Consider the following 15623-nt stretch of genomic DNA (forward strand, 5'->3'; position numbering starts at 1 on the left):
GAGGAAAAAGCTGGAATCAGATGTAACGGTATTACAGTTGAATAAAGGCAACTACAGAGGCATGAGGGAGGAGCCGGCCAGAATTGACTGGGAGATGAGCCTAGCAGGAAAGACAGTGGAACAGCAATGGCAGGAGTTTCTGGGAGTAATTTGGGAGACACAGCAAAAATTCATCCCTAGGAAGAAGAAGCATACTAAAGGGAGGACGAGGCAACCATGGCTGACAAGGGAAGTCAGGGACAGCATAAAAGCTAAAGAGAAAGCATACAATGCGGCGAAGAGCAGTGGGAAACCAGGGGATTGGGAAGCCTACAAAGACCAACAGAGGACAACTAAAAAAGAAATGAGGGAAAAGATTAAATATGAGGGTAAACTAGCCAGTAATATAAAAGAAGATTGCAAGAGTATTTTTAGATATATAAAGGGTAAGAGAAAGGCAAAAGCGGACATTGGGCCACTGGAAAATGACGCTGGAGAAGTAGTAGTGGGGAACAAAGAAATGGCGGAGGAACTGAATAGGTACTTTGCGTCAGTCTTCACAGTGGAAGACACGAGTGACATCCCCAAAGTTCAAGAGAGTCAGGGGGCAGAGGTGAGTATGGTGGCCATTACCAAGGAGAAGGTGCTACGAAAACTGAAAGGTCTGAAGGTGGATAAATCACCTGGACCAGATGGATTACACCCCAGAGTTCTGAAGGAGATAGCGGAGGCGTTAGTGGTGATCTTTCAGGAATCACTGGAGTCAGGGAAAATCGCTAATGTAACCCCCCTGTTTAAGAAGGGAGTGAGGCAAAAGACGTGAAATTACAGGCCGATTAGCCTGACCTCGGTCGTTGGTAAGATTTTAGAGTCCATTATTAAGGATGAGATTTCAGAATACTTGGAAGTGCATGGTAAAATCGGGCAAAGTCAGCATGGTTTCATCAAGGGGAGGTCATGCCTGACAAATCTGTTAGAATTCTTTGAGGAGGTAACAAGTAGGTTAGACAAAGGAGAGCCAATGAATGTTATCTACTTGGACTTCCAGAAGGCCTTTGACAAGGTACCGCACAGGAGACTGCTCAGTAAGATAAGAGCCCATGGTGTTAGAGACAAGGTATTAGCATGGATAGAAGATTGGCTGTCTGGCAGGAGGCAGAGAGTGGGGATAAGGGGGTCCTTCTCAGGATGGTGGCTGGTGACTAGTGGAGTTCCACAGGGGTCAGTGTTGGGACCACAACTTTTCACTTTCTACATTAATAATCTAGATGAAGGAACTGAGGGCATCCTGGCTAAGTTTGCAGATGATACAAAGATAGGTGGAGGGACAGGTAGTATTGAGGAGGCGGGGAGGCTGCAGAAGGATTTGGACAGGTTAGGAGAATGGGCAAAGAAGTGGCAGATGGAATACAACGTGGGGAAGTGTGAGGTCATGCACTTTAGTAGGAAGAATAGAGGCATGGTCTATTTTCTAAATGGGGAGAGAATTCAGAAATCTGGAGTGCAAAGGGACTTGGGAGTCCTAGTCCAGGATTCTCTTAAGGTTAACTTGCAGGTTGAGTCGGTAGTTAGGAAGGCAAATGCAATGTTGGCATTTATTTCGAGGGGACTAGAATATCAAAGCAGGGTTGTGCTGCTGAGGCTTTATAAGGCTCTGGTCAGACCACATTTAGAATATTGTGAGCAATTTTGGGCCTCGTATCTCAGGAAGGATGTGCTGGCCCTGAAGAGGGTCCAGAGGAGGTTCACGAGAATGATCCCAGGAATGAAAGGCTTAACATATGAGGAACATTTGAGGACTCTGGGTCTATACTCGATGGAGTTTAGAAGGATGAGGGGGGATCTGATTGAAACTTACAGAATGCTTAAAGGCCTGGATAGAATGGACGTGGGGAAGATGTTTCCATTAGTAAGAGAGACTAGGACCCAAGGGCACAGCCTCAGAGTAAAGGGAAGACCTTTTAGAACAGAGATGAGGAGAAACTTCTTTAGCCAGAGAGTGGTGAATCTATGGAATTCATTGCCACAGAAGGCTGTGGAGGCCAGGTCATTGAGTGTATTTAAGACCGAGATAGATATGTTCTTGATTGATAAGGGGATCAAAGGTTATGGGGAGAAGGTGGGAGAATGGGGTTGAGAAACTTATCAGCCATGATTGAATGGTGGAGCAGACTCGATGGGCCGATTGGCCTAATTTCTGCTCCTAGGTCTCATGGTCTTATTGAATGGCGGAGTGGCCTCCTACTCATTTGTATGTTCCTGGTGAGTTGTCTCACCTTATCTTCCATGTAATCAGTAGCCTCCCAAGTTAATCAGCTACTTTTGCATTAATGAGCATCCAATACCATCAACATAAAAGCCATGGTATAAACACAGTCTAAAATTAGCATGCCGATGTTTTGTGCAACCCGTCATGAGAAGGAGGATGTAAAAGTAATGGCGAATAGATTGATGAGGATGCTACTAGAGGTGAGCAATTACAGTTGTAAGGAGAGACATCAACTGTTTCTTTTTTATCCATGAGACCTGAGGGGTTTAAGGAACTACTTTCAGATATTCAAGAGTATTATGGTTATGATCAGGAAAAATTAGGAACATAGGAACACGACTAGACCATTTAACCCCTGGAGCCTGTTCTGCCGTTCACTGAAATCATGGCTGATGTGTGACCTGAATCCACGTTGTGATTGATTACTTTGCTGAAATTCATTGAAAATATTGAGGGGCCACATTGTGAAACACAGCTGATATTTTAAAAAGGAACTGGTGGCTATAAAAACTGGAATATTCAGGTATTTGAGGATTGAGCATGAAAGTGGGTATAAACTTGGTGATTCTTGGAGAGAGACTTTATGGGCCAACTGAACTGTTTCTGTGCTCTAATATTGCATGATTCTTTGTGGTTTTCTGCAAAAGATTGTATAAATCTCCTGTAATTTGCCCTCCCAGGTAAAGAGGTTGTACTGATTCCTTGCTTCTTAAAATGCTTCTCTGGGAAGATTTCAAATTACAGTATATGAGAAAAGAAGAAAAACTTGTATTTTTATATAGTGCCTTTCAAGGCTTAAGGATGTTCAAATGCTTTACAGCCAATTAATAATGACCAGATAATATGTTTTTATGATGTTGATCAAGGGATAAATATTGGCCAGGACAGTGTGGATAACTCGCCTACTCCTCTTCGATATAGTGGCAGGGGATCTTCTGCATCCACCTGAGAGAGCAGGTATAATGTGTCACCTGAAAGGGGCCCATCCAACAGTGCCGTATCCCCTCAGTAGTGGCAGGGCACTTAGAAAAATTCAAGGCAATCGGGCAGAGTCAACATGGTTTTGTGAAAGGGAAATCATGTTTAACCAATTTATTGGAGATCTTTGAAGGAGTCAATGTGCTGTGGATAAAGGGGAACCTGGTGGATGTGCTGTACTTAGATTTTCAGAAGGTATTAGATAAGGTGCCACATCAAATGTTATTATGGAAAATAAAAGCTCAAGAACTTGCTCTGGAATCTTCTCCCAAACCGACACTCCCTCTCAGATCTCTTCTGCAAGGGTTCACCTCCAGGGTTTCAAACTCTCCTTCCAATGTTCCTCTCCCCTGGGTCACCACATGCATTCAAGCTATCTTCCACACGCGCACACTCTCTCTGACTCAGCTAACAACAGTACACCACTGCTTCATATGCCCATAGCAAAGAGTTACAGACCTTCAACCGTCCCTTTGGACCTTCTGGTCTCTTGCAAGCTATTCTAGCTTTAAACCAGCTTTCTGCAGCTTTTGTCTCTTTAAATCTGAAGCTTGGAGCCTTTCTCTCTGCCCCTCACTCTTAACTTCACTTAACAGGACCTTTTCCAGGTTCTTGTCCTTCCTTTGACTAGAAGGTCTGCTTGGGGACTTTTTTCTGTTCCACTCCCTTGGATTTTTTCTTTAGCTTGGGACTTGCTATCTGTCCCCTTTGCTCCAGTCTCTCTCGGTGGCTACTTTCAAAACCAACTGAACTCAAGCAGCTTCCAAATCAAACTGCTGTTTCTAGTTTCTTCTGTGTACACCTGTGGCTAGACAACAGCTCAGTTTCTCTAGTCATTTGTTAAACTTAGCTTAGAATCGTAAAACACTCATTAGAAATGCAGGCACCTTTTAAAGTGAAATTAAAACTCAATTTGACCTTTCTTAACGCACAGATACAGAAATACAAATCAAACTTAAACATTAAAACTGAAACTCATTGCTAACACCCACAAATACCAATATAACTTAATCTATCTCTATTTCCTAACAGACTCAGATCTGGAATACTGTGTACTATATTGGTCTCCTTATTTAATGAAGGATGTAATGCATTAGAAGCAGCTCAGAGAAGGTTTACTGAACTAATGACAGGAATGGGCAGGTTGTCTTATAAGGGGAGATTGGACAGGCTAGGCTTGTATCCACTGGAATTTAGAAGACTGAGAAGTAACTTGATTGAAACACACAAGATCCTGAGGGGCCTTGACAAGGTGGATGTGGAGAGGATGTTTCCTCTTGTGGGAGAATCTACAACTAGGGATCACCATTGAAAAACAAGGGATCACCCATTTAAGACAGAGATGCGAAGACATTTTTTTCTCTGAGGGTAGTGAGTCTTTGGAACTTCCTTCCTCAAAAGCCAGTGGAAGCAGAGCCTTTGAATGTTTTCAAAGCAGAGGTAGATAGATTCTTGATAAACAATGGGGTGAAAGGTTACCGGGGAGTGATGGGAGTTTGCAGTCAGTTCAGCCATGACCTTATTGAATGGCGGAGCAGGCTCGAAGGGCTGAGTGGCCTATTCCTCCTAGTTTGTAACTTTGCTGACTAATGCCTGTGATTGTGAGTCGTAAACTTTTGCATTTAAAATTCTTGCGAGTTGTGGGCAAATAGGCAAAATTCTTGAATTATGGTCCCTGCCGCTTTAAGAATCAGAATGGTGAGACCATCAAAATGAGCTCTGGAGCCCATTGAGGCACTGACTGCAATTTCTGGATTTTGGCGTAAGTCAGTTTGTCAGAAGTTGCAGTGCCGTTGTGGCCCTCAAAAACAGTCATCTTCTCTGCGTTCACCGCTTTTGAGAAAGAGAAATCTGTGCCGTTATTTTCTGTACTACAGATGCAGGTAATTTGAATAGCGATTGTTCACATGTTGATTCCAGTGTTAAAGAAATTAGAAAAAGAAACTTGCAGTTACATTGACTAGAGTAGAGAAGCATGTGCTTGAACATAGAGCTGGAGGAGAATGGGGACTTGAAAGTAAAATGAAGCAATGGAGGGATTTGGAGGCAGACAAGAATTGTAAAGGAAGCATTCCATGTTGAGATAATCAATGGAATGTTGTTTTCAGTCCACAACATTAATTGATATGTCAGAGTACCCTGGAAAGAGAAAAGTTCACTTACATATTGAAAAGAAATAATAATGGTACATGGTAAATATAATTTAAATAGGATGGTGAGGCAAAAAGAAGGTAGCATCTCCAAACACAGAATTCATTGTTTGCCACCTGACTACAGTTGAAGAGAACAGCTGTTTTAAAGAAAACTTGAACCAGTCTAATACCTTAATTAATTATCCTGGAGGTTGGAAAAGCAAAATTTCTTCTGGGTGTCTTCGCGCCTCTAGCAGTTTACCTGATTTTAGTACTGCACTTCGTGTGATGCAAAAGCAAAGGACAATTTGGTAAAATGAAAGGGCAGTCAAAATATTTTAACCTCTCTGTCTCCATTTCTGATGATAGACTGCCTACCAATATTCATTACAAGGCCACCGACTCTCACAGCTACCTCGACTACAACTACTCGCACCCTGTTTCCTGTAAGGACTCCATCCCATTCTCCCAGTTCCTTCACCTCTATTGCATCTGTTTTGATGATGCTACCTTCTAAAACGGCGCTTCTGACAGGTCTTCCTTCTTCCTTAACCGAGCGTTCCCCCAACTGTGGCTGAAAGAGCCCTCAACCGCGTCCGACCCACCTCCCGCGCCTCTGCCCTCACCCCTCCCCCTCCCTCCCAGAACCATGATAGGGTCCCTCGTCCTCACTTTTCACCCACCAGCCTCCACATTTAAAGGATCATCCTCCGCCACTTCTGCCAGCTCCAGCATGATGCCACCACCAAACACATCTCTCCCTTCCACCTGTCAGTATTCCATAGGGACAGTTCCCTCCAGGACACCTGGTCCAATCCCCCTACACCTCACCCCCTTTCCCCAGCACCTTCCCATACAATCACAGAAGGTGCAACACCTGCCCCTTTACCTCCTCCCTCCTCACTGTCCAAGGTGCTTTCAGGTGAAGCAGCACTTCACATGCACCTCCTTCAATTTGGTCTACTGCATTCGCCGCTCCCAATGCGGTCTCCTCTACATTGGAGAGACCAGACACAGACTGGGTGACCACTTTGTGGAACACCTGCACTCTCTCTATAAGCATGACCCAGACCTTCCTGTCGCTTGCATTTCAACACACCATCTTGCTCTCATGCCCACATGTTCGTCCTTGGCCTGCTGTAACGTTCCAGTGAAGCCCAACGCAAACTGAAGGAAGAGCAGCTCATCTTCTGATTAGGCACTTTACAGCCTTCCGCACTTAACATTGAGTTCAACAACTTCAGACCACAAATTCTCTCCTCTGTCTTTTTATTCATTTATTCATTTTTTCATCCTTTTTATCCCTTTTTTATCCTTTTTCTCCAACCACTGCCTACAAGGCCACCCTGTCGCTTGTTTCTATGTTGTTCTTTCACAGAATGCTGACCCTTGTTTTGCTATTAACACACTGTGCTTTCTTACCTTTATGCCAATATAAGCACCTTCTTTAGTCTTCATCACTACCATTAACGCTCCCTTTGTCTTGTGTCCATGACATCTTTGTCAATCTCTCCTTAGTCCCCTCCCATCGCTGACCTTTTTAAAACAAAAACAGAATTACCTGGAAAAACTCAGCAGGTCTGGCAGCATCGGTGGAGAAGAAATCAGTTGACGTTTCGAGTCCTCACGACCCTTCGGCAGAACTGAAGTATAGTTAGGAGAGAGGTGAAATATAAGCTGGTCTAAGGTGGGGGGCAGGGGGAGAGAGAAGTTGAGGGTGGGGTGGTTGTGGGGATAAGCAAGCAGTGAGAGGAGAAGATAATCAAAAGATGTCACAGACAAAAGGATCAAAGAGGTGTTGAAGGTGGTCAATTGATTTCTTCTCCACCGATGCTGCCAGACCTGCTGCGTTTTTCCAGGCAATTCTGTTTTTGTTTTGCTGACCTTTTTAATCCTGCTTTACCTGCTCACCTCCCATAAACAGTATACATTCCATCACATTTCTACTTCTCTTCTGAAGAAGAATTAAGGCGGACTTGAAACGTTAACCCCGATTCTCTCTCCACAGATCCTGTCAGACGTGCTGAGTTTTTCCAGCATTTTCTGTTTTTATTTCAAAATATTTCTGTCTTGATCTACAATTTACATTAATAAATATAACACAAATGCCAGAAAAAAATCCACTTAAAATTCTGGCCGCCTAAACTGATTATTAGGTTAGTTTTTAAAAAGTTACGGTCCCAACTTGTATGTAGGTCAGGACAGCATCTCCAACTTTGTTCAACACATTGTGTAGCAATCAAAAAACCCAAAGTCAACTGTGAACAGTCTTTGCTCACAGTGGGAAGATAAGGAGTTTCCTTATATTCCAATCTCTTCGCTGCCCCACCTCCACTGCTCTGCACACTCCACCCCCCCACCCCAAAGTCTGTGCTGACGTGTATTCTATTTATTGCAGACGTTCCAGAGAGATTAGTCCAGTACAAACAAATAGTCGCTAACCCCAGTCATTCTGACTGATCCTGTGCCCAAAAATTTTAAATGAGCTTTGCTTAGAACATTTGCCAGAGGGAAAGTGTGGTTTAATATACATATACTCATCAAAAAGAGTTGCTGGAAGTGTCTTGGAGGAAATAGGAAGGAATGATCATAGCAGGAAAACATATCAGGTACCACTTCAGTTAACAACAACTCGGTAAGATGAGTAGATCTCAGAATAGTGTTGATGCCTATGAAGCCATCTTGTACTCTAATCTGCCAGCTATGCTGCCACAGGTTACTACTGATTTATTTTTAACTCTTCATTATCACCTTGCCAGAGAGAGGTTTGTCTATTTAAATGGAAATTAATTGTGTAAAATGTACAAGGCTTCTACCCACTTGAGCTGAAATAAAAGGCTGTAGTATTGTCAACTGCCTGCAGTAGCATAGCTGTTACTTTGTTTTTTTTTATGTGAATTCTCTTAGAATCGTAGAATGACCTCAGCATGGAAGTAGGGTTTTTGGCTCATCATGTCTGTGCTGATCCTCCGAAGGAGCAATTCACTTAGTACCGCTCCCCTGCCTTTTCCCTGTAGCCCTCCAAATTTTTCCTTTTCAATTCCCTTTTGATAGACTCAATTGACCTTGCCTCCACACACACACAGTCTGTGTATTCCAGGTCCTAACCACTTGCTGAGTAAAAAAGGTCTCTTGTCGCCATTGCTTCTTTTGCCAATTACCTTAAACCTGTGCCCTCTGGCTCTCAATCCTTCCCTGCCAACTGGAACAGTTTCTCTCTATCTACTCTGTCCAGAACCCTTATGATTTTGAATACCTCTATCAAATCTCCTCTCTGCCTTCTCCAAGGAGAACAGCCCCAACTTCTCCACTCTTTCTACATAATTGAAGTTCTTCATCCCTCAAACCATTCTCGTGAATCTTTCTGCAGCCTCTCTAATGTCTTCACAACCCTCTTAAACTGTGGTGCCCAGAACTGGACGCAATACTCCAGTTGAGGTTGAACCAGTGTTTTATGCAGGTTCAACATGCTTTTGTACACTATGCCCTTATTGATAAAGCCCAGGACGCCATATGCTTTATTAACCACTCTCTCAACCTGTCCTGCCACCTTCAATGATTTATTCACATATACACCCAGGTCCCCCTGCTCATCCACTCCCTTTAGAATTGAACACTTTATTGTTTCTCTGAATTCTTCCTACCAAAATTAAGCACTTCAGGCTTCTTGACATTGAATTTCATCTGCCACTTGTCTGCCCATTCCATCAACCTGTCTATGTCCTTTTGAAGTTTTACACTAGCCTCTTCATGACTCACAACACTTTGAAGTTTCATATCATCCAGAAATTCTGATATTGTGCCCTGTGCACCAAAGTCTAGGTCATTAATACATATCAGGAAGAGCTGCAGTCCTAGCACTGATCCCTGGGGAACTCCACTATAAACCTTTCTCCAGTCCGAAAACAACCGTTCACCACTACTTTGTTTCTTGTCGCCCAGGCAATTTCGTATCCATGTTGCTACTGTCTCTTTTATTCCATAGAACCATAGAAAAGTTTCAGCACAGGAGGACACCATTCGGCCCATCTTGTCCAGGCCAGCCCGAGGACATCCAGGTGCCCTTTCTAATCCCACCTTCCTGCACCCAGCCCATAGCCCTGCAGCTTTCAGCACTTAAGTTGCAGATCCAGGTACTTTTTAAAAGAGTTTAGAGTTTCTGCCTCTACCGCCAACTTGGGAAGTGAATTACAGACACCCACTACCCTCTGCGTAAAGAAGTTCTTCCTCATGTCCCCCCTACACCTTCTGTCACTTATCTTGAATCTATGTCCCTTGGTTCTAGAATTCTCCACCAAGGGAAACAATTTTATCCTGTCCACTCTATCTATTCCCCTCATAATTTTGTACACCTCAATCAGGAGCTCCAACTTTGTTCACAAGTCTGTTGTGCGGCATTTTATCAAATGTCTTTTGGAAGTCCACGGGCAGAATTTTACACTGATCGGGTGAGCGGTGCCCAACCTGATCAGACGTGAAATCACTCGAGATGACGTTGAGCAAGTGTCCTGACATCATTCCACACTCGTGTGATGGTTTGGTCGGTGGGCACGCCTGCCGATAATTAAGAGGGCAATTAAGCCCATAAACGGAGAAATTGACACCGATTTTTCGTGGTCCGTCCAACCTTGCGGTTAGCAGACAAACAAATTGGCCAGGCAGCCTTTACAATTTTCATGAAACCTCATCCAAGGGGGAATGAGGTTTCCGTTATGAAATAAAATAAAAACCTGTGGGCAGCATTTTTATCACCTATATTTTCAAGTGCCTGATTCTGATGCTTGGACATTTTTTTCTGACATTTCGAAACTTTATTTGATGGTTTTCGGGTCTGCAGCTCTCTGAGGTAGCTCTCTGCCTTCAGGGAGTTTTCTCTCAGTGCTCGGCCACGTTGATGTCATCGCCCATCCTCTTCCCGCCCGCTCCCCCAACCTGGCAGCGCTGAGCTTTTCAGTGCGCGTTTCACTGGCTGGCCATTAATTGCCCAGCCAGTGTGAAACCGTGGTTGGGGGCCGATCGTGGTCGGCAATCCGTTTCCCAGCCGATCCCGGGCCCACCCATTGTGCCCGCCTGCTGAGCTAAAAATTCAGGCCCATGTATGCCACATCAACGGCATTGCCCTCTTCAACCCCCTCGGTTACCTCATCGAAAAAGTTTAAGCAAGTCAGTTAAACACGATTTGCGCGTAACAAAAAATGCTGGCTTTCCATAATTAACCTGCATTTGCCCAAGTGACTATTAATTTTGTCTCGAATTATTGTTTCTAAAAGTTTCGCCAGCATTGAGGGTAAACTGACTGGCCTGTAGTTGCTGGACTTAGCTTTACACCCCTTTTTTGGACAAGTGTGTAAAATTTGCAATTCTCCAGTCCTCTTGCACTACAAGGAAGATTGGAAAATTATGGCCAGTGCCTTTGAAATTTCCACTTGTTTGGTTCCTTTTCCACGAAACACTTTCAAAACTCGGATTTGAATAAAAATATTTGTGATCCATGTGTACCTGCCTCCCCAATAAAAGTTCTTAATTGCAATAAATTAAATTGAGCCCATTATCTATTAGGCCCATCACCAGCATGCAGAAGATTAAAATCTTTCCAATAGCAAAGTAGCTAAGCAGTAGCTGATGGTTATTTAAGGGGACTATTCGAAATGCAAACTTTGAAGAAAATGACTGGTCATTCCAAAAAGCTTTAGAATCTTTTAAAGATTAACTGTCCTCCCTTTCCTGGCAATCTTCATTGATTTTGGGGTCTTGACCCATAGGGACCTCCCACTCCCTGGTGTAATGCTCAAGTGATCATTTGTGAGCACCAGTATCTGACCGCACGGTGCGTCAGATGCTTGTATAGAGTCATAGATAGAGAACAGGAGCAGGAACCTTGGCTGATTATTTCTTTCTTCCTCTGAGCTGATCCCTATTGTGTAAATTTGTATAATAGTTCTAATAGTTTTTCCACTGTTGGTGCTTTTGACAAATATTTTCAACTTTCCTCAAAAGTAAAAAGCTGTTGAATGTTCTGGATTTATCATGCTAACCTGAGTTAGCTATATTGTATAATTGTCTGATGTCTAAGTCATTGACACAGCACAAGTTAAGGTTAATCTTGTGCAGCTTTTGATTGCATCAATTGGACAAAAAAGGCTTAGTAATGCTAGGGCCATAAGATTGAAACAGTGAGCTTTTGAAAAATTCCAACCCCTCCCAAAAACTAATTCAGCCTCGTTAATTTGAAATAATTTCCAAGGCATGAATATTCTTCTATGCTGTTTAGACCTAACTCACTTGTGGTCTGTATCCTGTGGCTCAGTCCATTTATGTGAGCTCTGTAACTGTAAAAAAAAATACTGGAAGTTAAAACGTTGAAGGTTGATGCTAAAATGGTGCATAGTACTGGACAAAATCAAAGGCAGTTCATCGATCTCTTGTTTAAATGCTGTACACAGAACTTGTACAGTGTGATTAATGCACACTTCAGTACAGTATAATTGGCTAGTTTTGTAGTAGCATATAATGGAATGTTTCACTAATTGATAATATGGCAACAAGTCGGCTGGTTGAAAAACAGTACTTTTACTGTTAAATTAAAACTGCTGTAAAAAAAAATTGCTGCATGAATCTAGTTCAGATGGCTTGGAATGAAAATTTCTTCTCCCTACAGCTGTTATGGGGTCCAAGATAAAGAGCTTAAAATAATTCCTAATGGACACAAGTGCACAGCACAGCTGCCTAAAATTTGGCAGTTACTCTTCAGAAATGCTACTGTAAAACTGTTTTCTATGGTAAATGGGAAAAGGTGCCAGTTATTGATTCCTCCTCCATTTGTGATTGAGGCACATAGAGTTGGTTCAGGATATTTGCAATTTTAGTTTTTATTTTCTTTTTTCCTCTGTTCCCCTCCCCTTCTTTCCTGACAGTGCTGTGAGACAATTTCATATGAACCAGGGGTCCTCAATTAATTGAGTGTTTGTTATTCATGTATAAGCCTTGTTTGTCATTGTTAGTGTGCTTTATGACTGAGAATGAGGGGGAGGGGGCGCTCCTCAGCTGATCACACGCTCATTCTATTAGGGATCACTGAAGAGTAGTCAGATGTGGGAATTGTAGCTAACTTTCCCCTCCAAGCAAAAGGGTGTTGAAACTAGTTGCAGTATCCTTACACTCACACTTGGCTATGATCAGTTAACATAGAACAGACTAAGGATCAAATCTGGTATCTTACAAGTCTTCGTGGCTTAGTTAAACATTGAAAAAACCCACAAAGCCAGTGGGAGAAACACTGCCTAAGCTAAATTTAACCCATGCTTGATGTAGTGGAATGTAAAAAATGTAATTATGTGGCATTATCATCAGTCATTTGAACACAAGAATTCTGCTGTATTTTGGTTTCAAAACTTAAAGTCCCAGTTTTTCCAACTACATTTACTGGAATTAAAACTGTTTACTTTGGTTTGATGATCATTATCTTAATTTTATTTGAAATGGAGGTGGATCACAGCTTAAAAAATGTACACACACAAATTGTGATTTCATCTGCAAGTTGTTCCATGAAGTATTACACAATGTCTGATTTGGTGTTTTCAATAATTTGCTTTCTCTGTTTACCAGGGTGAAAATATAAAATGGCTGTTCAACGATTACACAGAACTTCTGAAATATGATTGGATTCATGACACTAAGAGAGAGACTGGGAGCATTAACTCTAATGGCCAAGTCTGGGTAAATGATTTTTTAAGAGTTTTGCTTGAGATGTGGGTTAGAAAGCATCAACTTTAAAATACGTGTAATTCTATTTTTTAATGGACTGTACTTTTTAAGTTATAGATAAGAATTTTGGAATTTGAATGTATAAAGCATATATATCTGTGTGTTTGTGTGTGCCTGCCTTTCCGTCAGCCAGCTTTAAGAGACAGAAGAGTCTTGCCCTGATTTTTAACTGACATTCTAAGTGAACTGTTCACATTGCCTATTGCAAATTAAATCAAATTTCAGAAGAGACAAATTTAATGTATTAGAGAAATTTAAAACAAGTTAAATATTCTGATGGAATGCAGGTTACCTTCAAGTTTTCTTTGCACCCAGATTCTTTTCCATTAATTTATATAACATTAAATTCTTGTTCAAGAGAGCTGTTTGTTTTATAAACAAATATTGCACTTTAATGTTCTGTAGCTAATCTGAAGGCAGTCTTTCAACCTTTTAACCTGTTCTGTGCAGTGTCTAACTTGGTTGTCTTAATCATGCTCTGGTTTTGTTTTTCAAAGTGTCTTTTGTTGTATAGATTGCTCTTAAAACTAATATTAAATGCATACAAATGGGATTAGAATTCATATTAAAAATGTTATAGAAACCATTTATTCTAGTCCATGAACAGTTTATTTGGTGGAGCACCTGCCCACACCTTTTTTCTCACTTCTGTTATAATTTTCAGCATTTCTCCCACAAGGGTAGCGCACCAGGGGTACAGATCCTGCTGACAGTCATATGAGACCTTATCCGAGAGGTTGTTTTCCCTGTGTGAACCACAACAATGATTGTCAGCAGGTGATTTGATTAGAGGGGTACAACAATTTGAGCACGATCCTGCCCTGTCCACAAGGGGACATGTTACAGAAAGAATTGCAGAAGAAGTTATAAGTGGGAATCCTGCTTGTTATTTTTCCCTTGGCCTTCCCCTAAGTGGGAGAAGCTGAGGCTAATTGTAATATTCCTAATGGGCATTAAATAAGTTAAATAACAAGACAGATTAGGGACAAAGTTTGCCAACTTCTATAAACTCATTTAGGTTTTGGATAATTGGATTAATTTCACCCATCTATTGGAAATTTTGCTTCTCACAAGCTTTGGATAAACCACAAGAGTGACCCGAGCTAGTTTACCAGGATGCTTGACCTGTTGGAAAGAAGCATACAAGACCACAAGGGACACCTTAGCTAAGCCTTATGTTCTTAAGTTCTGATGAAGGGTCATACGGACTCGAGACGTCAACTGTATCCCTCTCCGCAGATGCTGTCAGACCTCCTGAGTTTTTCCAGGCATTTTTGTTTTTGTTTTAGCTAAGCCTTTGATCTCTGCTGCAGTATAGACCAATTTTACCCAGTGAGGGCCTTAGAACCTGTTGTCCTGAAACTAAAAATTCAAAATACCTCAATACTGTAGATTATGCTTCAGGTGAGGGTGCCACTTTGCAGCTGAATGCACCATCACATAGACAATTTTTGACACTCCTCTAGTCTTCTCCCATCAATGTGAAAACCATCTTAAATTTTATGCATCAACAGTAAATCTGAGGTATTTCTCAGTCATGCCATTGTACAATTCCAACTATCTTGTAAACCCTGGATGTTCAAGATGAAAATATAGGACTCCTTGAGGAACTGCCTTTTTGGTCACTGCACTGGAATACAATGGCTGATTGCACTAAACCTAGATCCATAATATAACACCTTTAGCTGCCATTCCCATTCCAATGGAAAAAAAGCTCAGTAAGAGAACATTTGCTAATTCTTAGACTTGAGAAGGATGCTTTCTTTTAAGAGCAAACCTGTTTTGGGAGCTTGTAACCTTATTGGGATCTATATCTAGATGATTGGAATTCAACTCCTTGGTGCTAATGGAGTTACATAGATTATGCATTCTGGAGTATGACCCTCTTAATATAACTCTGTAGCCATTAATGCGCCAATTCAGCACGAAAGATAACCTTCCGCTCCTTAAATAAGTTTATCTAAAACTTATAAAGGATATCAGGATTGTTGGTGAACTTTTTGTAGTTTGCTATGAAATACCATTAGTTTGAAGACCAGTTTTTTAAATACATGAAGAAAGCCACTTGGGTGAGGTATTGCAGGACTTGGGAACTGTCCTCTACCATGATGCACTACCTGTGGGAATAGTGCTGAACATTGTATAGGAAAAGAAAAAAATTGGGGGCAGGTGCTGATTGGAAAGAAAATGCAGGTCAGGTTTTTTATATATTGGAGTCTTGCAGGGCACCAACTACACATTCATTCTCCCCGTTGAATGAATGAAAGGACTTTAATATGAAGTTCTCTGTACTATCTAAACTAGGATCTTTTCTTGGTTGTGGATTCCAATGTCTGTTGGCAAACTGGCAGTTATTTCTGCAGATTGGTATTAAATATTAAGTGGCATTTCATAAGTGTTCTGGTGTTGTTGAGCAACCTGGTTCTGCAGCTTTGACAATGCTGAAAGACTTGCTGTTCTCATTGAGAAGATAGTGAACAATGCTGTCCTTATCCCTGGTT

The 15623-nt window shown here is 41.8% G+C and overlaps 1 protein-coding gene across 3 annotated transcripts in view; it reads left to right on the top strand.

Moving 5' to 3' along the window:
* Positions 1 to 15623, top strand: part of frs2a (fibroblast growth factor receptor substrate 2a) — a 97168-nt gene that overhangs the window by 51584 nt on the left and 29961 nt on the right. For all 3 annotated transcript variants that reach the window (XM_078567895.1, XM_078567894.1, XM_078567896.1), the window contains one exon: positions 12964 to 13074. The gene's annotated coding sequence lies outside the window, so the exon portion shown is untranslated. The remainder of the gene's footprint in view (positions 1 to 12963; positions 13075 to 15623) is intronic.

The sequence above is a fragment of the Cetorhinus maximus genome, chromosome 22 (assembly GCF_964194155.1).
Source record: "Cetorhinus maximus chromosome 22, sCetMax3.hap1.1, whole genome shotgun sequence".
Lineage (NCBI taxonomy): Eukaryota > Metazoa > Chordata > Chondrichthyes > Lamniformes > Cetorhinidae > Cetorhinus > Cetorhinus maximus.